The 27144-nt window shown below is 34.7% G+C and overlaps 1 protein-coding gene across 2 annotated transcripts in view; it reads right to left on the reverse strand.

Annotated features, from left to right (window-relative positions):
* Positions 1-26707, reverse strand: part of MME (membrane metalloendopeptidase) — a 129536-nt gene extending 102829 nt beyond the window's left edge. For both annotated transcript variants that reach the window (XM_012774378.3, XM_076004497.1), the window contains exon 1: positions 26388-26707. The gene's annotated coding sequence lies outside the window, so the exon portion shown is untranslated. The remainder of the gene's footprint in view (positions 1-26387) is intronic.
* Between the last annotated feature and the right edge of the window lie 437 nt (positions 26708-27144).

Raw genomic sequence — 27144 nt, forward strand, 5'->3', positions numbered from 1 at the left:
CAATGTACATTAATACACTGTAACTTTTAAAACTAGGCCAGAAAAATTAAAGAAATGAAAGTGCTAAGAGAGCCCATTTGATTAGTGCAAAATTGTATGTAATTGAAAAACAGCTCCAAAAACAGCAATGTGGTCTGTTTTGTTGTCGCCTCTATCAAATGAACTATATTATTATAGAAGCGTTGTTATCTGTTTGTCTTGTCCACCTGTCTTAACTAATGGTTATTGGTAGAGGAGGCAGTTATATTCCTATAGGAAAACACTCTCTTCCTGTTCCCTCTAGTTATGCCTGTTTCCTACTGCTTCTGAGCTGGGTAGGGAGGCAGTTCTCAATAAGGTCTTTCTGCTGAGGTTGACTGACATCACAAAGATAAGGGATAGGTTCAGCCACATTCTTGTTGTGTACCGGGGTATTAAAATAACAGAAGGTAATGGAGCCTATTCCCAGTCCACTAATCCGATGGTATTGCTTTTTACTTATTTGAAACACAGTAACTTTCTTTCTGCTAAGGAATTCAGGGTCATATTAATTTCTCCAGTAACTATTTGAAGTAGGTGTTAATAAAAATAAAAGGCATCTACCAAAAGGAAAGAGACATTCTATAAAAAAGACATCTACACTAGAATGTTTATAACAGCACAATTCACATTTGCAAAGATGTGGAAACAACCCAAGTGCCCATCAATACATGAGTGGATTAATAAAATGTAGTATATGTATACCATGGAGCTCTACTCAGCCATAAAAAACAATGGTGATCTGGCACCTCTTGTATTATCCTAGATGGAACTGGAGCCCATTCTACTAAGTGAAGTATTACAAGAATGGAAAAACAAGCACCACATGTATTCACCATCCAATTGTTTAATTGACCAACACTTAAATGCACATATGATAGTAACATTCATCAGGTGTCAGGCAGGTGGGTGGGGCGAGGTGGGGATGGGTATATACACACCAAATGGGTGCGGTGCACACTGTCTGAGGGATGGACAAGCTTGTAGCTCTGACTCGGGTGGGGCAAAAGCAATATATGCAACCAAAACATTTGTAGCCCTGAATTATTATGAAATAAAAAATCAAAATAAAAAGGTTTCTCCACAAAATACAATCTCTCTCCTCCTATTATATCACCAATAAATTGCTAAGGCACAATTTCACATCATAGCAGGAATGATAATATTCTGAAATGCCGAAAAAAGGGGGTCAGGTTAGTACTGTTCAATTACAGGGATACTCTTCTTCCCTCTAAGTCAATCACTTGTGGGCTCAGTCTAATACTAGGTCTCAACAAACTTCTCTTACCTGTGAGTTATCCAACTCTGACCAATCCTCTCATCATTCTTACTCAAAGCATTATTTGATTTTCTCGTTTATTACTAGCCCGATGACCTTTCTTAATCTTTAATCCATATATTTCTTGAATTTTCAGTTCTCTTAGCTTTCACAACATTGTGTTGGTCTTTCGTTTTCTCTTTTTCCTCCATTTGCCTACTAAATAAAGCATGTTTTCTTCTCCTTTCATCTATCTACCATTCGTTCTTTCCTCAACTGTTTTTCATCCATTCTCATTATTTCAGATTTGATATCATGGCAGACAACTCCCAAACCTATATCAATTAGTCTAACATATTTTCCACTTTTCCTTCCATTTGCTGGACACTTCACATACCCATTCTCCTGTGAACCTATACACTATAGAATCCCATTATCCCACTTCATCTAGGCTTGACACATCCAGTGGCCTTTGACAACTTCTTTATTACTCCTCAACAAACAATAAGTTTCCAAGTCCTAATTTTTTTTTTTTTATCTTCACAGGGTTGCTTGAATCTTTCCCCTACATTTCATTTCCAAAGCCAACCTTAGCCAGAATGAACTCTATTCTGATATATTTTTTTGGATTATTTTACTGACATTTTAAACTTTATTCTTATGAAGATATTATTTCATCTTTTATTTATCTCAATTCATTACTTACATTATTTCCTGGTTCATTGTCTTAAACAGAAGCTCAGATTATTTCACTCACTTAAATGTTCAAAAACTTTCAATAAGTCTCCAGTGCTACAAAATTCTGTATTTTCAAATTTTACTCCTGCTAAGCCAAATTTAACAAAATTTGCTGGTTAAATGTGTGCTAGGCCTATAAATATGGGAAGTGTGGTTATGAATACAGAAACTTTTTAGAAAATGTAGCTGATACAATGATACCAATAACACTGTATCAGAACAGCCTACAATATTTAAGTTTTAGGGGGAATTAGTTTGGCTTCAATGACTTTATTGATGCATAATTGGCAATAAACTGACCATATTCAAGTCTCCATTTTGATAAATTTTGATATATGTATATACCCAGGAAAAGGATCATCACAATCAAGATACCAAATTTATCCATTACCCTCCAAAAATACCTTCTGCCCTTGGTAATCTCTCCCTCCTGCCATTCCTACCCCTCTCTCATCCTCTGGCAACCATTGATTGGTTCTCTTATCATTATACTGTATATTAGTTTGCATTTTCTAGAACTTTATCTAGATGTAATTATAAAATTAAAAATATTCTTTTTTTCTGGTCTTTTTTTTTTACTCAGTAATTATTTTAATATTCATCCACATAGTACCAATAGTTCATTCTTCTTTATTATTGAGTAGTATTCCTTTGAATGGATATACCTTAGTTTGTTTTTTTAATCTATTGATGGATATTTATATAGTTTCCAGTCTGGCATTAAAATAAGACTGCTATAAAAATTCATTTGTGTGAACATGTACTTTCATTTCTCTTGAGTAAGCATCTAAGAGTACAATAGCTGGATCACATGGCAGTGATGTTTAATTGTTTAACAAGCTGCTAAACTATTTTCCAAAGTGGTTGTAACATTTTTCTTACCAGTATTATATGAGAGTTCCATTTGTCACAAATTCTTGTTAACACTTTGTCTGGTCAATCTTTTTCATTTTAGCCATTGTAATAAGTATGTGATAGTGTCTTATTGTGGTTTTAATTTGCATTTCCCTAATGACTAATGATTTGAGCAACTTTTCATGTGTCTATTTGTTATCCATATATCTGCTTTGGTGAAATGTCTACTAAAAAAGGGAGGCTGAGACAGGAGGTCTCTCAAGGTCAGGAGTTCAAGACCAGCCTGAGCAAAAGTGTGACCCCATCTCTACTGAAAAATAGAAAGAAATTAGCTGGACAACTAAAAGTATATATAGAAAAAATTAGCCAGGCATGGTGATGCATGCCTATAGTCCTAGCAACTCAGGAGGCTGAGGCAGTAGGATTGCTTAAGCCCAGGAATTTGAGGTTGCTGTGAACTAGGCTGATGCCACGGCACTCTAGCCCAGGCAACAGAGTGAGACTCTGTCCCCCCCCCCAAAAAAAGAAGTATTTTAAAAGGAAAAAATATGCACTTGTTATGTAATTTTTAAAAATATATTAAAACCTCTCTATTTTGTCTTCGAGTGAGAGGTCTTTTTAGTTGTCTGTATTTTTCCCCCAATAATTGTTGGAATAATAGTTAAAAATAAAATCTCTAGGAGAATCTTTTGCAAGCTCAAGGAAAGCCTAGCTTTTTTCAATGTTACCTACATCCAGAAAATATATCATGAGCCCAAACTAAATATTCTGCCTATTCCTCATGGTTCCTCTATAATCTCTAAGTCAATGAATTCCAAAACATGCTATGTGTTCTGCCAGTGGTAGGTGAGATAGTTGTAGTGGTATACAGAGGTATTAAATATGGATAAATCTCACTGTGAAAATGGTATTTTGTTTGATTTCTCTTTAGATTCATCTAGTTATGTCAAGGAAAAAGTCTCAGTTTGGAAATCATGTTTGTGTACTACCTCTGTAACAGTTGCTAATCACATTTCTCAATAAAGAGAAATCTGTCCTCAGGCTCAGAACCTTTAGTAGATGAGGGCACCCTGCTGGGACTTTTTGTTTATATTTTTTCATTGTATTTACTTTTATAGTAAGCAATATAGATTTTCAATCAATCAATCAATGGTAATGTTATACAATTTTATTACAGTATGTTTTTAGTTAAAGAAAGTGAGTTTATCTATAGAAAAAATTATATAAGGAATATTCAAGTATATTCAAATTCTTCAAATATCCTTAGCGTATAATACACAAAAGACTAAATTTTGAGAAAAATTATTTAATGTGTACCCCAGGTACTTTAAAACTACTCACTGCATGGAAAACAGGGTTTATAGGGAGTTGCATCCACTATTGTGTTGGGGAGGAGACAGTGGGTAGGCAAGGAGGGGGTGAGCAAACAAGTTTAGGGAACCTGGCCCTGTTATTAGCCAGTGAAACTCATTTATTTATAGGATATGAGAAACTAGAAAAAATGTAATGAAGACAATAATCATCAATATTCATATCTACTATTATTTCTTTTTACTGTATAACCTTCTAATATTTTTCTAAGCTCATATACATTATTTTTTTAATTGGATTGTCATAATTTTATATACTTAAAGAAAAACTAGAATTATAAAATTTTTATAATTTTCTTATTTTCTGTCATTAAATACTTTCTAAAAATTGAGTTTGGGACTGCACAATATTTATTTAAACTGTGAGCCTTAGATTTACTTCTATAAAATGGAAGTTGGACTAGATGACATCTAGAATAACTTCCTGGTCTAACAGTTCATTCTATTAAGTTGACCAGGTAAACACTCCTGAATTACTTAAATAATTAAATTCCTGCCCTGTTCATTGTGAAAGACACTATATGAAACTGCCCATGTAAGAAGGAGCTCCATTGCACAGCAACTACGACAATTTAAAACATCAGTCTATTTCTCTGCTATTTGAGTCCTTATCTGAAAGCACTGTTTTCTATGACCACAGGGTCTTATTTTGTATAAATGCTTCTTATTAGTCACTTTGCCTCAGCTTTGCCTGCTCTGGAATATAACTGACTGCCTAGCTCAGACACCACCCAGGGCTCCACAAAATGGATTTTATTATGTCATCTAGCTCATGTATTAAGTTAGACAGCCCAAAATTTAACCTCTGAATTTGGTGAGACTCTATCATGCCACTTTTTAAATATGTACTAACAGACAAAGAGACAAAATTTCTCTTTATTTATATAGATTTCAAGAAAAGTTAAGGATAATTATAGCCTATTCTTTGTTGAAAGCTGTGTGTGACTATATCCTATTCCAGTTTTCTTTAGTTGAGGTTTGAAGGAGGGTATCTGTATTTGTCTTTATATCTGTAGGGTTGTTAGGACCCAGGTGAAGGGTAATGCATTCATTTTACTTCATAAAATGCTTAGGGCATAAAGGTAAATAGAATATGTTCCCTCTCCTTAAGAATCTCAGTCTAGTAAGGAAAATAGAGCAAGAGAGAAAAGCAATAGCTACAGTGTTCTGATGAAAGAATGTCCAAAGCGGTGATTTAAAAACACACACATACGCTTCAAGAATAAGATTATCTTTGAAGAAATTGACAAAAGATGTTCTACTAGGCTGAATAGTGTTCCCTAAAAGTTCACGTCTTTCCTGGAACCTCAGAATGTGATCTTATTTGAAAATAAAGTTGTTGCAGATGTAATTAGCTAGAAGGTCATAATGGAGTAGGTTGGCCCTTATCCAATACGACTGGTGTCCTTATAAGATGAAGAGAAGAGACATAGAAACAGAGACACCCAGGAGAGTATGGCCATATGACGACAGAGACAAAGACTAAGGGATGCACCTACAAGCTAAGGGATGCCAAGGATCAATGATAAACACGAGAAGCTAAATAAGTCAAGGAAGGATTCTCTCCTACAGGTTTTAGAGGGAGCCTGGCTCTGTCAACACCTCGATTTCAGACTTCTAGCCTCCAGAATGGTGAGACAATATATTCTGTTGCTGTAAGCACCAGTTTGATATCAATTTATAGCAGCCCTGGGAAACTCATATGACACTTAAGAGCTCATTAAGTGGATTGAGGGGGAAGATTTTCCAAGTGCAGGTAACAGTATGTTCAAAGGCATGGAAGAGTAGAAGAGCACTCAGAAGAGCCCCATCAACACAACTGAGTTACTTAAGTTCTACATGATATGTGTGGTTCAATAAATGTATATATGCACAAGCAAACAGTGTATGATATTTCTCATTATTCCACACAATGAGTATATACCTTGGAATGAAAAAGAGAAATGAGACACAAATCTTTTTTACTTGGCCTCACTCAGTGCATCACTCAATTTTTTGCCACAGTCACCACACATCTTCTCTTGTGCCTTTCATCATTGAGTATTTTGCCAACTAGAGGGTTAGTACAGCTGTTAAACACACTCCAAAACAAAAACACGTTCCCTAAGCATGAGCCAAACACTTCAGATGGTGCTCCACGAAAGAAAGCCATCTATTCTAACATGGGACAGAATGCTGGATGTGTTTTAATTACTGAGAGATCTTTTACAACTTTACAACTTAGCACCTTCCTAATGGGGTTTCAAGGGTTATTTTGGCTCTACATGATTTTTGTCTATCTACTGACTTGAAGACTAACTACTTAGTAAAATTTGATTTCAGTGTAAAAGTTTACATGACGGCCAACTGAACTGCCACAAATATTAAATAGCTATATATTCATGTGCCCACGTTTATATAGCATATGTACGTATATATGCAAATAGGCATACTTTGGCGATATTGCAGATTTGGTTCCAGAACTATATAGTGAATATAGCAATTAAGTGAGTCACACAGGTTTTTTTTTTTTTTTTTGGTTTTTCAGTGATTAATATACAGTAGTCTATTAAATGTACAGTAGCACTATGTCTAAAAAAAAAACAATATATGTACCTTAAGTAAAAAGTGCTTTATTGCTAAAAAATGCTGACATAGAGACATGCAGTGAGCCCATGCTGTTTGGAAATGATGCCCATAGACTTGCTCAATACAAAGTTGCCACAAACCTTCAATTTGTTAAAAATTGCAATATCTGTGAAGTTCAGTAAAGCAAGTTGCAATAAAATGAGGTGTGTCTGTACATAGGCATAAACATATAGTGGGGAAACTGAGATGAAGAGTTATCAAAGAAGTCTCAGAAGTTCATAGAACTAATAATGGGAAAATCCGGGAAATTAATTCAGATATTCTAACTCCAAATTTAACATTCTTTTTTTTTTTTTTGAGATAGAGTCTCACTTTGTTGCCTAGGCTAGAGTGAGTGCCGTGGCGTCAGCCTAGCTCACAGCAACCTCAAACTCCTGGCTCAAGCAATCCTTCTGCCTCAGCCTCCCAAGTAGCTGGGACTACAGGCATGCACCACCATGCCCAGCTAATTTTTTCTATATATATTAGTTGGCCAATTAATTTCTTTCTATTTTTTATAGTAGAGACAGGGTCTCACTCTTGCTCAGGCTGGTTTTGAACTCCTGACCTCGAGCAATCCGCCCACCTCGGCCTCCCAGAGAGCTAGGATTACAGGCGTGAGCCACCGCGCCCAGCCCAAATTTAACATTCTTTACACTTGAATATGATGACTATTTTATATATATACACAATAGTCCAGCACAGAGTTTCTAAACTGGGCAATTTTGCAATGTCTAGAGACATTTTTGGATTTCACATTGAAAGGGTACTACTGGCATCTAGTAGATAGAGGCCAAGATGTTTCTGAACATCTTACACAGGACAGCTCATTAGAAAAGAGTTGTACAGTCCAACTATCAATAGAGCCAAGGTTGAGAAATTGTGGTCTAGTATAATGACTAATAATGAATACTTTTTATTAAATATTTACCGTATACAAAGCACTGTGCTATATAAATAATTCCTAAGCAATGTTTTTCTTTACTGTTTATATACTCCTGATTAAGTATGTACTATTGTTATTTCCATTTTAAAAATGAGAAAACTAAGGATTGGACAGATTAACTTGCCCCAGCAAGTGATAGAGCTAGAATTCAAACCCAGTCATTTTTGTTGCTAATGACTTTACTATTAACCACCACATCCTAACTATCTGACAAGAAGCAGGTTATCATATGACAACATGTGATGCTAAAGAGCTTTCTGTTAAACATTATTTTATGCTTTGGTTGTCTTTGCCTATCAATGATTGTATTCTTTTTAAGACAATGACATGGTGAAAAATTTGCTAAGATTATTTGGCATAACAAAACTGGCCATATAATGAACAAAGGATCACTTTATCTTGCCTAAAAAATACATATTTCTGCCTGACTTATACTTGGGCACTGTGGTTTGAATGTGTTGCCCAGAGTTCATGTAGGCTTGGTCTCCAATGTGATAGTGTTGAGAGGTGGGACTTTTGAAGAGGTGATTAGGCCACGTGGGCTCTGCCTTCATGAATGATTTAATGCTGTTATTGTGAGAGTCAGTCTCTTATAAAAGGACAAGTTCAGCCTTTTTCTCTTCTCTCTCTCTGCCCTTCTACCATGTTATGAGGCAGCAAAAAAGGCCCTCACCAGATAATGGCAGCTTGATTTTTGACTTCCCAGCCTCCAGGTCTGTGAGGAAATACATCTCTGTTCTTCATAAATTACCCAGTCTATGGTATTTTGTTATAGCAACACAAAATGTACTAAGACACTTGGGAGAACTAGACATGTACTTTTAAAATTCTTTGACCTCTTTTAAGCTAAAATTTACAAGGTACTTCTGTGATCACTTTGTCAGAAACTTTTGTCCAGCCATATCGTAGTTGAGAAAGTTAAAAAAATATATATGAACAAGAGACTTTAGGAGAGAGATTTTGAATTAAAGAGGAGAAATGGTTATCAGTAACAGCAGACTATATGAAATACAGAACAAAACTCCCACTGTGAATAGAAAAACAAAAGAGGTTAATATGATAAAACAGTGAAAAACTCTGGGGTCAAAATCCAGGAGAAACAGGAAACCTAGGAAGTCAGACCTCCATTTGGGGTACTTGACCTTAGGGCCATTTGTCAATCCTTTTTTTTCTTTTTTAATTTTAATTTTTTTATTTCAGCATATTATGGGGGTACAAATGTTTAGGTTACATATATTGCCTTAGCCCCACCCAAATCAGAGCTTCGAGTGTGTCCATCCCCCAGACGGTATACTCCGTACACATTATGTGTGTATATACCCATCCCCCCCTCCCGTGTGTCCAACACCCATTGAATGTTATTACTATATATGCACTTAAGTATTGATCAGCTAATACCAATTTGATGGTGAGTACATGTGGTGCTTGTTTTTCCATTCTTGGGATACTTCCCTTAGTAGAATGAGTTCCAGCTCTACCCATGATAATATAAGAGGTGCTGTATCACCATTGTTTTTTGTGACTGAGTAGAGCTCCATGGTATACATATACAACATTATATGAATCCACTCATGTATTGATGGGCACTTGGGGCTGTTTCCACATGTTTGCAATTGTGAATTGTGCTGCTGTAAATATTCTAGCATAGATGTCTTTTTTATAGAATGTCTTTTGTTCTTTTGGGTAGATGCCCAGTAATGGGATCACTGGTAGATCTACTTGTAAATCTTTGAGGTATTTCCATATTGCTTTTCACAGAGGTTGTACTAGTTTGCAGTCCCACCAGCAATGTATGAGTATTCCTATCTCTCTGCATCCATGCCAACATTTGTTGTTTTGGGAATTTTTAATTTAATATTTTTAGACCATGGTTGACTCCTGGTAACTGAAACTGTGGAAAGTGAAACTGTGGATAAGGGGGGATTGCTCTATTGGTAATTGGAGTCCCAGAAAGAGAATATAGAGAATAGGACAGAAGCAACACTTGGAAATAATGTCTGAGAATTTTCTAAAACTGGTAAAAGATAAAAAACACAGATTCAAAAAGCCAAAGCTTAGTTAAAAAAAGAAAACAGATAAAGAAGAAAATCATATCCAGGTACATAATAGTAATCACACTGAAAGCCAACGTCAAGGAGAAAAATCATAAAAAGCAGGTGGCAGAGGAGTGGAAGTGGAGAGGGGAGGGTGGGTGATTGCCTGTTTTGTCTGTATTTTCTATTGTTTCTCTAAAGTTTTATTTCTGTTCTCCTCATGTGTCTGGAATTGGTATATAAAAATTTGAATGGTTACTAGAAATTGTATGTAAAATATTGTGAAATAATTCTAAATTTAGTGTATTATGTTCCTTCCCAGAAGGTTTACATTTATTTCTTGCTGGTGGTGAGAAGTTAACAATCTTGAACTTGAAGAACTAACAATAAGACTGATAGTTGAATTTTCAACAGGAAGAATAGATGCCTAAAGACAAAAGTCTTCAAAGTTTTTAAAAAACATATCTTCAAGAATGAGGATAAACTTAAGAGAATTTGTTACCAACAAATTCACCACACCAAGAGAGATATTAAAGGGTGTTCATCTTGCAAATGGAAAAGGATGCAGGTGAAAACTTAGAAAGGCAAGAACAATGTAAAGGTAAATAGGTAAATCTAAATTAATAAAGAATTACAATATATAGCAAGGATGTTATCTGGCACCATTCCTACTCAACATTGAACAAGAAATCCTAGCTAGGGCAGTAAGACAGTACAAAGAAAAAAATGTTAAATGTTTGGAAAGAAGAAAATAAAACTGCTATTATTTGAAAATGACATGATGTGTACTAGAAAATCTAAAAGAACCTACTGATAAATTGTTGGAATCGATATGTGAGTCTAGTAAGTTTGAGCTGTATAAGGTTGAAATAAAAGTCAATCTTATTTTTATACACCAGTGACAAATACGAGCTTGCAATAAATGGTTGTTATAGTACTAGAGTCTTCCTCCATGACTTCGTGTTCCAGAATAAAACGGAATGAAGAACTCTTGGTACTTTTTATTTATATGGGTACTTTTAACTTGACACATCTTTTTTATATGTGTTACATGCAAATGATTGTTTGATAAGGCATACTTTAGACAAACTTCTGAAAGATTTGGAGTTTGTCTGTAGCTCTCTGTTGTGGACTGAATATTTGTGCCCACCCAAAATTCCTATATTGAAACTCTAACCCCAATGGGATGGTATCAGGAAGTGAGGCCTTTGGGAAGTAATTAGGTTTAGATAAGGTTATGAGGGTGGAGCCTTCATGATGGGATTAGTGTCATTGTAATATGAGAAAGAAACTAGAGTGTGTGCTGGTATGTTCACACACCAAGGAAGGCCATGCGAGAACATAGCCATGAAGAGGGCTGTCATCCAGAACCTGACCATGCTGGCACTATAATTGCAGACTTCCAAACTCCAGAACTATGTGAAATAAATGTTTGTTGTTTCAGCCATCCAGTCTATAGTCTTGTGTTACAGCAGCCTAAACTGAGATACCTTCTCTGAATCATGTCCCTACTTCCCACCCCTGCCAATCCTTCACCATCTTGCTCCTTCTTAGTGCCATCAGGGCCTCAGGACTTTAGCTCCATCACAACCTTCTCTGTGGGAATACTCTGAGGTCTCTAGGATCATGAAGTTTTGGAGCTGGAAGAGATTTTAGATTTTCTTGTTCAACCCCCCTCATTGCACAAATGAGTAAACTAAAGACTAGAGAGACCAATATACTTAGCGTGAATTACCTGTACTAAGGTAGAAATGTCTCTTGAAAGTTAGTAAACCATCTTAACCATAAATATTCATTTAACACATTAGAAAAGCTTCTAGTTAATGAGAAAAATCTTCAATAATGGGATTTCAGCTTTCAGCAAGCCCAAAGGGAGGACATTTGCAGATCAAAGAGGCTGTCTTTCAGCTGTGAAATCAGAATTTTGCTGCAGCTTCTCAGAATGTCACTCTTGTCCCCAGCCTCCCAAAGGGCGTGTATGAAGATTCATTCCTAGAGTCAGTAATCTATGATCTGGTAGGTCAAAGTAATTTTAAGTGGCAAGTAAAATGTAGTTACTTTCTACCTTTACCATTATTGCCCGAGAGTTGATCAACTGGCTGGGCGTGGTGGCTCACGCCTGTAATCCTAGCACTCTGTGAGGCCGAGGCGGGTGGATTGCTCGAGGTCAGGAGTTTGAAACCATCCTGAGCAAGAGCAAGACCCCGTCTCTACTATAAATAGAAATAAATTAATTGGCCAACTAGTATATATAGAAAAAAATTAGCCGGGCATGGTGGCGCATGCCTGTAGTCCCAGCTACTTGGGAGGCTGAGGCAGGAGGATTGCTTGAGCCCAGGAGTTTGAGGTTGCTGTGAGCTAGGCTGACACCATGGCACTCACTTTAGCCTGGGCAACAAAGCGAGACTCTGTCTCAAAAAAAAAAAAAAAAAAGAGTTGATCAACTGATTAACAACTCCTGCTTGAAGACTCTAGGTGTAGTTGCCCACCAATATCTAGTCAACAACCCCTGCATTGAATTTTTATGTTGTTTTAAATTTTTTAAATTTTATTTATTTGTGTTCATTATACTATTTGCAAATAATGACAAAATTTATCCTACATATACATATATTTTCTGATTGACTAGACTACATAAAAATTTTAATTTATCTGGAATTTAAGAATTATATTCTATAAATAAATTTTTGTAAAATTACTCTAACTTTAATTTTCTTTAAAAAAGCCTTACTTTGGTCATGCTACATATGTTTTCTTCTTTTTCACTGAATATATTTTTGAATTAAACTTGCTAATAAATTATCTCAGATGATGGTATCATCATTCATAAATGAAGTAGGGCTGTAGTTTCTATTTTCCATGGGAGACACGCAGTGTAGTAGTTAACAGCTTGTCTTCTAGAAGCAAGTTACCTGGTTCCATCCCTGTCCAACATTTACTAACTGTGGGATCTTGAAGAAGTTGTTTAACTTATTTAAATTTTGTCATCTGTAAAAAGGGAATAATACTCTATCTCATATGCTTTTTGTGAGAATTAAATGAATTTATATTCCTTTAACACTTACAATAGTTCTTGGTATGCAGAATATTCTTTATAACTATCAGCTATTTTGATGTCATTCCAGCCAGGTTTTGGTATAAATATGCTAACCTCATAAAGTATACTTGGAAGTGATCCCTCTTTTTCTATGATCTGGAAACATTTAAGCAGAAGAATTATTTATTCCTTAAGGATTTGAAATAACTCAGTTATGGAATCATCTGGAACCTGTGCCTTTTGTGAGAAACAGCACTTTGACAAGTTCACATATTCTTCCTTTTCTTGAAGTAGTTTTAGAAATGGAGTTTTACTAGGAAATTAAAGTTACTATTGGCAAAATATTGAGATTTTTCAAATGTCTTAATATGGAGATTTTGTTTTCAGTCCTTTTCCTGGTGAGGCTTATGAGCTATTTCTTTGTTCATTTTGTGGCATTTTTTAAAAGTCAGTGTATGGTTTTGTTTATCAAATTTTCATTTGTTTATTTTTCATTCAATTCTGATGTTATCTTTAAAATATTTTTTCTTAGGTTTTTCTTTTTCTAACTTATTAAGTTAAATTCTTGTTTGCTCTTGGGCACAATGCTAGCAAAATGTTTTAAAAGTATAAAAGAATGGCAAATAGATGATTCTTCCATCTTTCTCTTTTTCTAGCATTAGCATGCTATGTTTATATTTTGTTATGATTACATTCACATTCATTCATTTATTTATTCAGTCATAAATATTTATTTAGAACTGGACATTATCCAAGGTCCTAGCAGTAGGGGTGGGGCAGTGAACAGTAAATAAGATACTGTCATTGCCTTCAAGGAGGAAAGATGCAATAAATAAATACATAAAAAAATATGCAATGTTTAAATGTCCTTTGAAGAGAGAAAGATGTTCTTATTTATTGGAGTCTGGACTCAGAATTCTACTACGTAATAACGGGTCAGTTATTATAAGGAGTCTTCAATAAAAATGTTTACTTGCTAAATGCATGTATCATTATTATTATTATTTATGGGGGTTCATATAAGTTTTTTTAATTGACTAACTACGGATGCATCTTAGAATGTACAGTAGCCTTTAGGGAAATTTGGCTGGGCTTTCTGGGATAAGATGGCAGAAAAAAGTTATATAATAGATTCTTTCTTCTCCAAAATAAATAAACAAATGAGTTTAAAACAGCAACAATTGACATGTACAAAAGTGTAATTTAATATGACATCAGGAATCAAACAAATGATATATAACCAAGTCAGGAAAACGAAGACAAAATATGACAGGCATTATGAAGATTCCCTCCTTCTTCCATCCTATAAGCAGTATGAGGAAAGGAGATGAATTAAATCCTAAAAAAATATCACTGATCTAGCCTCTCCTCACTCCTTCCTTCCCCTCCCACACATAGTCACCACAGTTTGAAGAAAAATGAATGCATAAGTGTTTGGTCAGCCAGGGGAAACCACATTAAAGCCTTTGAGAGTATAAAATATAAGCCACTTTTCACCAATGCACCAGAAGCAGGCAAGTCTACAAGGGCTCACTAAGGGGAAGTAAGCTGGGTAAAGAAGTGTGAAAACTTGTGAGAATCATGAAAATTAACTGATCTTCAAAACTGTTGAGAGGTCTAGAATAAAGGATGCCAGAAAGAAAATAAGACAACATCACCTGAAGGAAGAGACACTTAGAGAACTGCAGGTGAAATCCCTTTCTACAAACCAATGATGAGTAGTTAAAAACAAAAGAGAAATCTTAAGTGGGAGTGGATTGATAGAGGTAGCTGGTGAAACACATCCTAAGAGTAGCTCATGCAAAAACAAACAAAAAAACCAAACAAACAAATAAACAAACAAACCATGGCCTGACTAGGAGGAATGAACTAAGGCATTGAACTTAAAATGAAACAATAAAAAACCCCACAACTCTTTGTTTAGTTATAACATACATTTAGAAAAATGAGTAAATCATAAGTGTACATCTCAATTAATTTTTACAAAGTTAAGAATCCCATGTGACTAGCAATCACACCAAGAAAGAGAATATTGTTAGTACCTCAGAGATCTCCCTGGGCTCCCTTCCGGTCATTACCCACCTCTCCCAAAAGTAACCATTATCCTGACTTTTAACTCCACAGATTAGTTTGGCTTGTCTTTGAACTTTATATAAATGGAAGAATAATACAATAGATTCTTTCTCTCTTTTTTGTTCGATGTTATGTTTGTAAGATTCATCTATATTGTTGTATGTAGTTTTAGTTTGTTCATTCTTATTCCTGTATCATATTCCATTGTGTGAACACACTGCATTTTTTTGCTTCATTATATAGTTGAGGTATTTGAGCAGTTTCCAGTTTAGAAATGCTATGAACATATTTTGCATGTCTTTTGGTGAGCACATTATTACATTTCTGTTGGAAATTTATCTAGAAGTTGACTTGCTGAGTCATAGAGTGTACATATGATATATCTCCAAACATATGGGTAGATACTGACAAACAATTTTGCAAGATGGTTGAACTAATTTACACCAACAATCAATGAAATTTCTGGTTGTTCCAGATCCTTGCCAACTCAGTATTTTTAATTTTAGCCATATGTTTATTGGTCATTTGAATATCCTCTTTTGTGAGGTACTTAGTGATGTCTTCAGCCCATTTTAATATAGAGTGAATTTTTAACAAAATTATATGAGAGAGCATATAGGCGAGGTTACCTATCTGTGAATGTCCATAGTTAGACTTAACTCTTCCCCTTCATGCAAAATCATAAAAATGAAAATATTTATACAAAAGCTCTGAGGAATCAAAAATTGGTTCTCAGTAACATGAAAGGAACAATGCTCCAAAATTATTTGGGAGCAAATAGAAGATCTTGATAGAACAAATGAAAATAATTAAGATAAAAAGAAATGTCATGAAAGCTACCTAAAAAGCACTAAAACAAAAAAGACTAAAGAATTTCTTGTTAGTAGAATCCCAGAAGCCTGACTGCCTCCTTCATTTTATCTTATCTCTGTCTCTTTCAGTACAGGCTGGCAGTGGTTCTTCTGGTGTAACATGCTCAAAAATCTGTTGGGCTCCTAAGCACTTCATGGCATTCCAGGCCATCAGACAGAGGGGCTTCCATAAGTTTTTTTTCTTGAATAACCTCATCTCAATTTTGGCTTCTGCTGAGAGAGTTGGTCTGATTATTGAGTTACACATGTAATCTTTCACAGCAAAAGACTGCTCAGAACCTTTGGTCTTATTCTAGAGCATGTTATCTGATAGGTTGAGAATTTCTAACTCATGACATTCCAATTGCTTTTTCCTTAACAGTTTCTACTTCAATTTGCCTTTTTCCTGTCTCATTTTACTGTAAACAGCAAGGAGCAATCATGCTAAATCTCTCACATTTTGCTTAGAAATAGCCTCAGCTAAATATCCAACTTCATCACTTATGAGTTCTATTTTCCACCCAACTATAGAACAAAATTCAGTCAAGATTTCTGCCACTTTATAACAAGAATTGTCTTTCTTCCAGTTTGCAATAACATGTCCCCCGTTTCCTTCTGAGGTCACACCAGAAGCATCTTTAGTGTTTACATTTCTACCAAAATTCTGTTCATGATGATATATGTACACTGTAAGATGACAGAAGCTTTCCCTACCATGCTTCTCATCTGAGCCCTCACAAGAATTGGTTTTAACATTCATATTTCTAGCAACCAACTATTCAAGGAAATCTAGACTTTTTTTCTATGAAGTGCCTCAAAATTCTACTAGCCTTTATCCATTTCCCAATTCCAAAGCCACTTCCACATTTTTAGGTATTTGTTATAGGAACATCCCACTTTCCAGAATCAAATTCTGGATCAGTTTCCTAAGTCTGCCATAACGAAATACCACAACTAGGTAGCCTTAAAAAATGGGAATCATTCTCTCTTCACCCTTCCTTTCACCTGCCCTGCTGCAACAATGGGTCTGGTTGTCATCTGTGGTTTATGTACCATGCTTTGTAGACCTATATCTTGCTCTTGCCCTATAATTCTATCTTTCCTCAGTAAACCTCATTTTCATGCTTGCCTTAAAAAAAAAAATCTATTTTCTCACTATTCAGAAGACCAGAAGTCTAAAATCAATTGTCACCAGGGTTGGTTTTCTTTGGAGTCTCTGAGGTAGAAACTCTCCCTTGTGTCTTTCCTAGCTGCTGGTGGTTGCCAGTAATGCTTGGTATTCCTTGGCTTGCATCATCTTTACATGGCCTTGTTCTCTGTGTCTCTCTCTTTGTCCTTTTCTGTTTCTTATAAAGGTATTCTCATGGGATATGGGATTCATGCTAAACCAGCATGATCTTATCTCAATTCTTAGCTTAATTACATCTGCAAAGATTCTATTATATTTCCAAATAAACTCACATTTTGAGGTTCCAAAGATAAATTTGAGAGGAACACTATTCAACCCACTATACAAACCATGAGAGATCTGATCACAAAAGAAAGACCATATATTCAGTAAAAAAAAAATAAATAAAAAATAAATAATTAAGCAGCAGGAAGAGATAAAATGGGAGATTTTAGGGCTAAGAAAACAAACAGGGTGCTTAACACAGAGCTAATAAATAAATTAGAATCAGTAAGGATTGGAATAGGCATGTTAAAAACAGAGCTTCTGAAATGGAAGAAAGGTTGGGATAATATCAGTGATTTGATATCAAAGAGATTAAAACAATTATTATAGAAGGCATGTAAAATATGTAGACAGCGAATGATAATTCCATATGAAAATCTTTAGTATTGTGAATAAGATAAATCAAACACTGGAATAGGCAAAAGCATTGAAAGATAAAATAATGAATATTTTTATAAGAAGAAGGAAGAACTGAAACTACAGATTAAAAGGCCTACCATATTTTAGGGAAAATTGATACAGAACGTTCATCATCAAAGGATATTCTGAAGAATTTACTGAACTTCAAGGACAAAGAACTCTGTGAAGATCTAGGTGTAAAAAGGCCATATGCAGGTAATTTCAGACTCCTCTAATTTCACAGTGACAGAATGTCTATAGAGCTTTGATGAAATTGGTTAATGAGAGAATTTATTCAAGCCTTGTTGTCACATAAGCACAAAGGCAAAGGGTATCTTTAAACAAACGCAAAAATCACAGAAAAGAATTCCACTACAGCCCATCTCTCTTGCTGATTACAATGCAAAACTCTGAACAGAAACCAAAAATGTTCTGAATTACTCCAGTACTCTGAAAAGAAACAAAAGCAGACAGATGTAGAAGAGAGAAAAAATGGAATGAAGTGTTCCACATGAGGGGAGTTTCCCATTTATTTATTAAATTTATTAAAAACAAATTGCAGAAAACATAGAAGTGCTACTCAGAAAAAATCAGTCCAAATTGTTTCATAGATAACTCTAACCTGATATCACAGTAAATAGGGAAAGAAGAAAAACTTCCAACCTCACTTACTAATAGAGCAGAAAAATGATACCAAAATCTGCCTCTCCCTACAAAAAAATTATAGACCAAGTTCATTTATACTATTGATACAAGTATCTTTTAAAAATTTGTAAATGGCATTAAGTGGGTCAATTAAAAAATACTATTACATGAATACTTCCTGGTCAAGTGAGGTTCATCCCAAGGATGCGAAGATATTTACACATTAGAAAAGTAACTAATAGAGTACCTCAAAATATTGGGCTAAAAGGGGGAAAATACCGCATCCCGATGTCGGATGTACAGAGGTACGTGACAAACATCCAGCATGATGAAACCACTTAATGGGGAAATACTATAAATATTCCAATGAAAGATGAATTCAGGATAAAGGCAAGGATTCCCAATACTAACATTCATATTTACTATTGTTCTGGAAGTAAAGGCCAATATAAAGTAAACAAGAGAAAGAAATAAGAGGCATACGTACTAGAAAAAACAAACAAATGGAAAATAGGAAGAAAATTATCATTATTTGTAGGTGAGATGATTACCTAAAAATTGGAAGGAAAAACAAAAAATCCTCCTAAAATCAGTATGATAAATTTAGCAAGATGGCTAGTTGCAAAATTAATGTACAACTGTTTTTAACAGTAAAGAACCTGTCCTAACAAGAAATGTTAAAATGAAAAAGCAAAAGATTCCATTTACAATAGTTATAAAAAGAAATATTGAGAAATATATAGAATTTGAGTGTTATGATTACATTTTTAAAACTTCTTTGAGATTGATAAGAGAAAATAATAGCTTGCTTATGGATAGGTAGAGTCAACATTGCAAAGCCAGCAATTAATGCTAAATGAATTTATTAAAGTCAATCAATCTCATTCAAATACAAAAAGATTTTTTGGGGGAATTATACAGAATGTTACCAGAGTAAATTTGTAAAAGTAAGTAAGTAAAGCAAAGACAATTTTGAAAAAGAAAAGTAATTTAAAAAGACCAGTGTATAGATAATAAAATGCATAATTAAGGAAAAATACCTAAAAGAGTTTGGTAACATAAGAGATACAGATCTAGGAAATATAATAGAAGGTCCAGTAATAGATGCAATCATTTGTGGGAAATCAGTATATTATGAAGGCAGCATATCAAATCAGTGGAGAAAAAAATAGGTTCATAAATAATGCTAGAAAAATGTGTTAGAAGCTTGAAAAAATAGTTGATTCCTACCTTAATACTAATATTAAAATAATTTCCAGGCACATCAAAGATTTAAAAATAAAATCATAAAATTACTAGGAGAAAAGCTGGGTAAACTTTTGAATAATCTTGGTATAGGAGGGCCTTCTAGGCAGAACATAAAACATCAAAGCCACAAAGAAAAAGATTAAAAAATGTTAAAAAATAACCATGTACTGTAAAAAGACTCTAAACATAGTTTTATAAAATACAATAAAACAATGACTAACTTGGAAAAGTATTTGTAACCTATACATGATGAGTTTTCTAAATTTACAAGGACTTACATGACTGGCGATATAAAAGAAAATGTAGCAGGAAACAGGTAATGGTGATAAACACTTGGAAAAAATATATATAAATGGCCAAAAAAGCATGAAAAGATATTCACTTTCATTCATAATTAAATAAAGTCAACAAAAGCAAAACTGGTGATATTTTTCACCTTTCTGATTAACACAAAGAGATTTGATAACATCCAATGTTGGGGAGGGCATGAAGAAATAGATACATTCATACACTACTTGTAGGAAAGTAAAAATATACCTCCTGGAAAGGTAATTTGACAACAATTATTCAAATTGGAAAATGTAAAGATTCAAATATCCTTTGGAATAAAGTGCAATTTGTGTAAAACGTTATACACATATGTGTCTGTGTGTGTTTGTCTTTCCCTCACTCTCTGATGGATTCATAAGAAACTTCTCAATTGCTTACCTTTGGGCATGAAATAGTAAGAGAGACATTTTCTTTTCATTACATATGTTTCTGTCCTTCTGATTTTTTTTTTTAAACTGTGGGTTCATATCAGTCAAAAGGAATTAGCTAGACCCCTAAACAAATTGACCAGGCTGATGGAAGGAATTCCATTATAGAAATTGTCAGAAATTAGTTTGCATCAACCGTGCAGAACTTACCTGACAGAATTTGAAAGAGGAGTTGGGAAAAGCTCCCAGTTCGGGAATATTTGTGCATATTATCTCAGTGACAATAGAAGTCAGAATAGTCATTAAGATAGCCAACTCTATTAGACTAATTTCTCTAAAAACCTAAATTGAAATACTATTTTGTTAAAATGTCTCTAAGGTCTAAGTAGAGTACTTATAAAATGACAAAGTCCAATTTCAAGAAAATTTCTTTGTGATTCAGTAGAAGTTTAGAAACATTTAGAGTTTTCATCCCAGATTTGGGACACTACAATGTGGCTGACAATGTCTTTTCTCTATCTCTACATGACCCTATCTATCAGTAAGTTAAGCTGATATGCAGGCCTGGGGTCTTTGGTATTTAAGGCATGGTACTTAGGAATTTGAAGTTTTTCACAGTATTTTCTTTTGTCTTTGTGAGCTCTTTGTCTTCTGTTAAAATTGAACTCCCTCTTCATTCTTTTTGGTAATTTCTTTAAGATACTGCACTATGCACTTCTATTCAAATAGAGACCTAAGAATTTTAAGACAATTACCAAATGGGTTTTGGGCAAGTTGCTGTCTTTAAATACCCTGCAAGGTGATCTGAATGACAATCTCAATGATTAAAGTGACAATTGCTTATCTTGATTAATCTTTGTTATTAGCTTTATTAATCATATAGCAAAATCCTTTTTTCTCTAAAAATTTATTTTTATAGATTTTTACATATAAACCAGCTTTGCATTATAATAAATACAATACAGCTTTCTTTCTTTCTTTCTTTCTTTCTTTCTTTCTTTCTTTCTTTCTTTCTTTCTTTCTTTCTTTCTTTCTTTTTCTTTCTTTTCTTTCTTTCTTTCTTTCTTTTTTCTCTCTTTCTCTCTCTCTCTCTTTCTTTCTTTCTTTCTTTCCTTTTTTGCTAATTTTATTTTACTGTAGTAAGAACTCACCATGAACTCTACCGTCAACACATTTTTAAGTGTATAATACCTTATTGTAGATTATAGGCACAACGTTGTACAGCGATCTCTAGAGAGAGCTTATTCATCTTGCATAACTGAAACTTCCTTCTCGTTTCCTTCTCCATCCAGTCCCTGGTGACCACCATTCCACTCTTTGATTTTATGAATTTGAGTATTTTAGATACCTCATAAAATAGAATCATGCTGTATTTATCTTTCTGTGACTGGCTAATAATTGCATTATCAGCATAATGTCCTCAAAGTTCATCCATGTTGCCATATATTGAAGAATTTCTTTCTTTGCTAAGGTTGTATATGTATTGTATGTATATACAACATTTTCTTTATCCATTTGCCTGTCAGTGGACAAATGGATAAGATATTAGGTTGTTTCCAGATCTTGGCTATGGCGAATAGTGCTGCTATGAAGATGTAAATGTTAATATTGCTTTAAAATCCTGATTTCAATTCTTTTGAGTAAGCACAGACGTGATATTTTTGGATCATATGATAGTTCTATTTTTTTTTGAGGAACCTCCATACTGTTTTCCATAGCAGCTGTGCCATTTTACATTCCCACCAACAGTATTCCATATGTCAATACTTGTTGTCTTTTAAATATATATATATTTTATATATATTATATAATATATATATATATATATATATATATATATATATATAAATAAAATAGCTATCCTGACAGGTGTGAGGTGATATTTCATTGTGGTTTTGATTTGCATTTCTCTAATGACTAGTGATGATGAATATTTTAAAATAAACATTTTGGTCATTCATATGTCTTCTTGAAATGTCTATTCAAGTCCTTAGAACATCTTCTTACCAGGTTATTAGATTTTTTTGTTATTGAGTTGTAGGAATTCCTTATATATTTTAGAGGTTAACCCCTTATTAGATATTTACGGTTTGCAAATATTTTCTCCCATTCCATAGATTGCCTTTTTACTCCCTTTGCTGTGCAGAAGCTTTTTAGCTTGATGTTGTCCCACTTTTTTATTTTTGCTCTTGTTACCCATCTTTTTTTGTGTCATATCCATGAAATTATTGCTAGCAGCACAGCCTTCTGCTACCCTTCCCTGTTATCCCTTTAAAAAAATGTACCTCAATAAAAATTTAAAAAGCAAAGAACTTTTTATCTTTAAAGGCTTGTGGCTGTTGTACAGTCTTTACCCTGGATCAAGGTTAAGATCTTCACTTCCACAATATTTAATTCTTCCTGCCCATGTGCTCTGAACCATATTGCCTTCTTTTATATGTTTATACTACTTATCACTCTTTGAAAATATATTTTGGTATGACTGTATATTATCAGTCTTATCCACAGAATTAGAGATGAATTTTCCATAAAGCCAATGAAGTTTCACCTTCATAGTACCTCACTTGCCTGAAGTTCTGGTGAGTGCTAGGAGTCTATGGAATTTGACGAGTAGTCAGTGTGAAGAGAGTTTAGGGTTCAGGAAGGCTTTCTCTGCAGGCATTTCTAGAAAATCATCTAAGGACATCTCATCTCAGAACAAAGAGCCTGAATGTCCAAGGCCAAGAAACCTGTTGAAATTTCTTGTCTCATTCTAAATAATTAAAATCTAATTTTGCATTAATAATTGTGTAATTTTTTTTCTTGAGGACAGTACCCAAATTATGTTAATTTCAGGCTCTACAAATCCTGAAACATAAGCCCTTGGAAAAAGGTTATATCTGCTGTTTTCACTATTATAAACTCAGAGTTTGGAATGGTCCCTGGCACATAAGAGATACTTTGTAAATCCTTGCTGAATAAATGTTGAGATGTGGATGGTCAGGAAGAAGGGCATTCCAATGGAGACTGCTGATATGAGAACAGGCATGGCTTGTTCCAGCAGCCATAGAAAATTCAGTGTGGCTGGAGCATGTGGAATGACAGAGGAAAGAGAAAGAGAGGCAGTTGGGCATATAGATGGGGTCTAGAAAATGCTAGTGCATCTGAACATTTTAAGCATTTAAACAGGACTGATATCAAATAGATGACCTAGGTTGTTGTGTAGATGGACTGGGGGAAAGGGTAGTAGGGAAAGCAGGCCTCTGGGGGAGTGACATGGTGACATGGATCAGAGTGAGAATCACAGACATAAAGAAAAGTGAGGCATTCATGAGGGATACAGAGGATCAGGTCAACAGCATTTTCTGATGGACTAGTTGTGGAGTGTGAGAGAGAGGAATCAACAACAGTTACTGGAATTTTGCATTGAATAAGATGTTTTTTGTTGTGTGGAAGAGTCCTGGAGAAAAATGCAAATACAGAGAGAATCTATGTAACAGCCAATATAACCATGTTTTTCCTTTGTAAGACATTTATACCACAATGACAGATTTCCTCTAATGCTTTGAGCCACAAAGTAAAAACAAACTAGCATGAGTCTTGTCTTGACTTTTTTCTCAAATATACATTCTGAGTAAATAGTTCCTTAAAATTTCAGAATCATGGCATTATAGGAATATATGGAAGAAATCAAGATAAGATATAAGACTTTACTAATTTTTCAAATGCATTTCATTTCAAATATAGGCCTGAAAGCCTTTTTGTTTTTTGACATAATTTTGAACTTATAGAAAATTTGTAAGAATAGTATAAACAAATCTTAAATCCTTTTACATCAGATTCCCCCAAATATTAACATTTACTATATTTGCTGTATCCTTTTTACTCTTTCTCTGTCTTGCTCTTTTTCTGTCTCTATCTATATGCACATAAATATAGGTGCATACACATAAATGCATAATATACATAAATTAATACTGTATATGTATATATAAATACATATGTTTCTGTATTGTACATGTGTGGTGTATGTATACATGTGTGTATACATATTTATATACACACGTATGTATACATAATCCTAGCTTCTAAATCTAACTTCTGAAGCTTCTAAAACTCCACATATAGAAATTACAGGCAAGTGTTTATTAAGACAGTGTTTCTCATCAGGGGTGATATTATTCCAAGGAATGTTTGAGAATGGGCACATGTTTGACTGTCACAACTTGAGAGTGGTTGCTACTAGTATTTAGTAAGCAGAGGCCAGAGATGATACTAATTGCCCATTCTATAACGCACAGAGAGGAACATATTCCCCTAACAGTTTTTCATGTGCTGTTTTATTTATTTTTTATTTTTTTCTTTATTTTTTTTTAAATTATGTTAATTAGTTTATCTCACAACATATACATATATCAAAACATCATGTCATATACCATAAATATAGACAATTTTTATTTGTCAATTATACCTTAATAAAGCTGAGAAGGAAAATAATATGTATATTTCATTTTATACTTATATTTTATTTTTTCTAAAACATTTAAGAGTAAGTTGCACATATGATGTCCTTTCCCCCCAATACTTTATTGCGTAATTTCTAAAATATAGCAATTCTCTTATATAACTACGGTAAAATTATTAAAATCAAAAAGTTATCTTTGATATAATACTATAATTTAATTGGCAAATTTTCTGGGGATTTTGTTAGTTTTTAAAAATTCAAAGATCTGTCTTCTTATCCTTTTCCAAATATGTGATTAGAATGAAAGTGGCCATTTAGAAAATGAGAGGTATTTATTCAGCATCAACTGACTGAATCTCATTTTAAATTTATGATCATTAACTTCAAGCAGACCCCTAGTGCTACCACCATGCAATTCTACCATGTTTCCCTGATCTATTTAATTCCCACTCTCCTAATTCATATCCTTTCCATTTCAGTTAAACCTCCACAACATTTTTGCCCCTCTTCACTCTCAGCTGATAATCTAACTTCTTATTTCACTGAGAAAATAGAAGCCACTAGAAGAAGACTTCGACACATTCCCACCACATCTGTCAACCCCCCGTACCCACATCCTCTGCCTTCTTCTCCTGCCATTAGGAAGGGGCAACTTTTCCTGTTCTTACACTTGACTATTCCTCTTGGCAATGGATGTGGCCCCCGTTCTCACTTGCCTCTTTTTATTTTTTATTTATTTATTTATTTTTTTTGAGACAGAGTCTCGCTCTGTTGCCCAGGCTAGAGTGAGTGCCGTGGCGTCAGCCTAGCTCACAGCAACCTCAAACTCCTGGGCTCAAGCAATCCTCCTGCCTCAGCCTCCCGAGTAGCTGGGACTACAGGCATGCGTCACCATGCCCGGCTAATTTTTTCTATATATATATTAGTTGGCCAATTAATTTATTTCTATTTATAGTAGAGACGAGGTCCTGCTCTTGCTCAGGCTGGTTTCGAACTCCTGACCTTGAGCAATCCGCCCGTCTCGGCCTCCCAGAGAGCTAGGATTACAGGCGTGAGCCACCGCGCCCGGCCTCACTTGCCTCTTTAATATTAGGAATTTGGATCCTGTTCAAATTGGGGTGTTTTGTGTTGTTAAAATAAAAAGATCAAAGTCTGATTTCAGAAATCACATGATTAAATTACATACAAAAGAGATTCTTTTTGTTCCTGACAATGCTCAAAGAAGGTGACAATAACAAGAACCAATCTCACAGGGAATACACTCAAAAGATGAGGTACCTATATTTGACTGAATAATGGCCCCAAAGTGCAAAAGTAGTGATGCTGGCAATTCAGATATTTCAAAGAGAAGCCATAAAGTGCTATTTTTTGTGTGAAAAGGAGAAAGTTCTTGATTTAGTAAGGAAAGAAAAAATTGTATGCTGAGACTGCTAACATCTATGGTAAGAACGAATCCTCTATCAGTGAAATTGTGAAGAAGGAAAAATAAATCAGTGCACAGTGTATATAGGGTTCAGTACTATCTGCAGTTTCAGACATTCCCTGGACATCTTGGAACATATCCCCAGAGGATAAGGAGAGCCTACTGTACATTAAGCACATAGTGAATGAGTTCCCAAAGTCATTTAGAGTCCAATTGTTAAAGTCTGGTGTCTCAATCAGAATGGAAGCAGATCTTTGTGGATGTAAAATCTAATTGGAGTTTGAGGCTTACCTTTCCATGAAGGGTTCTTGGAAGAGATGGGGACCAACGCAGTGTAGATCCACAATGATAGGCAAGGTCCCTGGATGCCAGTGAGCGGTGCCAATGTGTGTGGGCAAGGCTTCAGACAATAGCCTGAGCTCTTGGTCTTTGGAGAAGCAGCTGGCAGAGAGTATCCCTGTTGCAGCCTAAGTTCTCAATGTATCTGTCCAAAATCTTGGGTTTATATCAGTTTTGGGATCCAGTAGTTGAGGCCAAACTTCACATATGTGATCTGGTAAAGTGTGATGCCACATTCTTACAGGGAGGGGAATTACACTGCATGTTCTTATCACAGAAATGCATATGTCACTCCTGTAGCAAATTATGCAAGTGTTTGGAAACATTTCAAAACTATATAACGTGGTTTTTTCCCCCCCACTTTTGCATCATCGATATTTTCGTTTTCATTATATCGTCTGCTTTATCACAGAAACCTGACTTAATTTTTCTCTCTCCATCCCCAGCTACCATCCATGCCCCAACACACACTCAGCTAAAGAGTTGTGTATGTTCACTAGCTCCATTTCCTCTCCTCCTATTCACTCTTTAACCCACTCTAATTGGGGTTCATTCTTCCCCCATAATTCTACCCAAAGCGTTCTTATCAAGATCATCAATGACCTGTGTTGCCAAACCTGGCAATCATTTACCAATGCTCACAACACTTGACCTTCCAGCAGCATCTGACAGCTGATCACACTCTTTCTTGAAATACTTTCTTCATCTG

Source organism: Microcebus murinus, chromosome 1, assembly GCF_040939455.1.
Source record: "Microcebus murinus isolate Inina chromosome 1, M.murinus_Inina_mat1.0, whole genome shotgun sequence".
Taxonomy (NCBI): Eukaryota; Metazoa; Chordata; class Mammalia; order Primates; family Cheirogaleidae; genus Microcebus; species Microcebus murinus.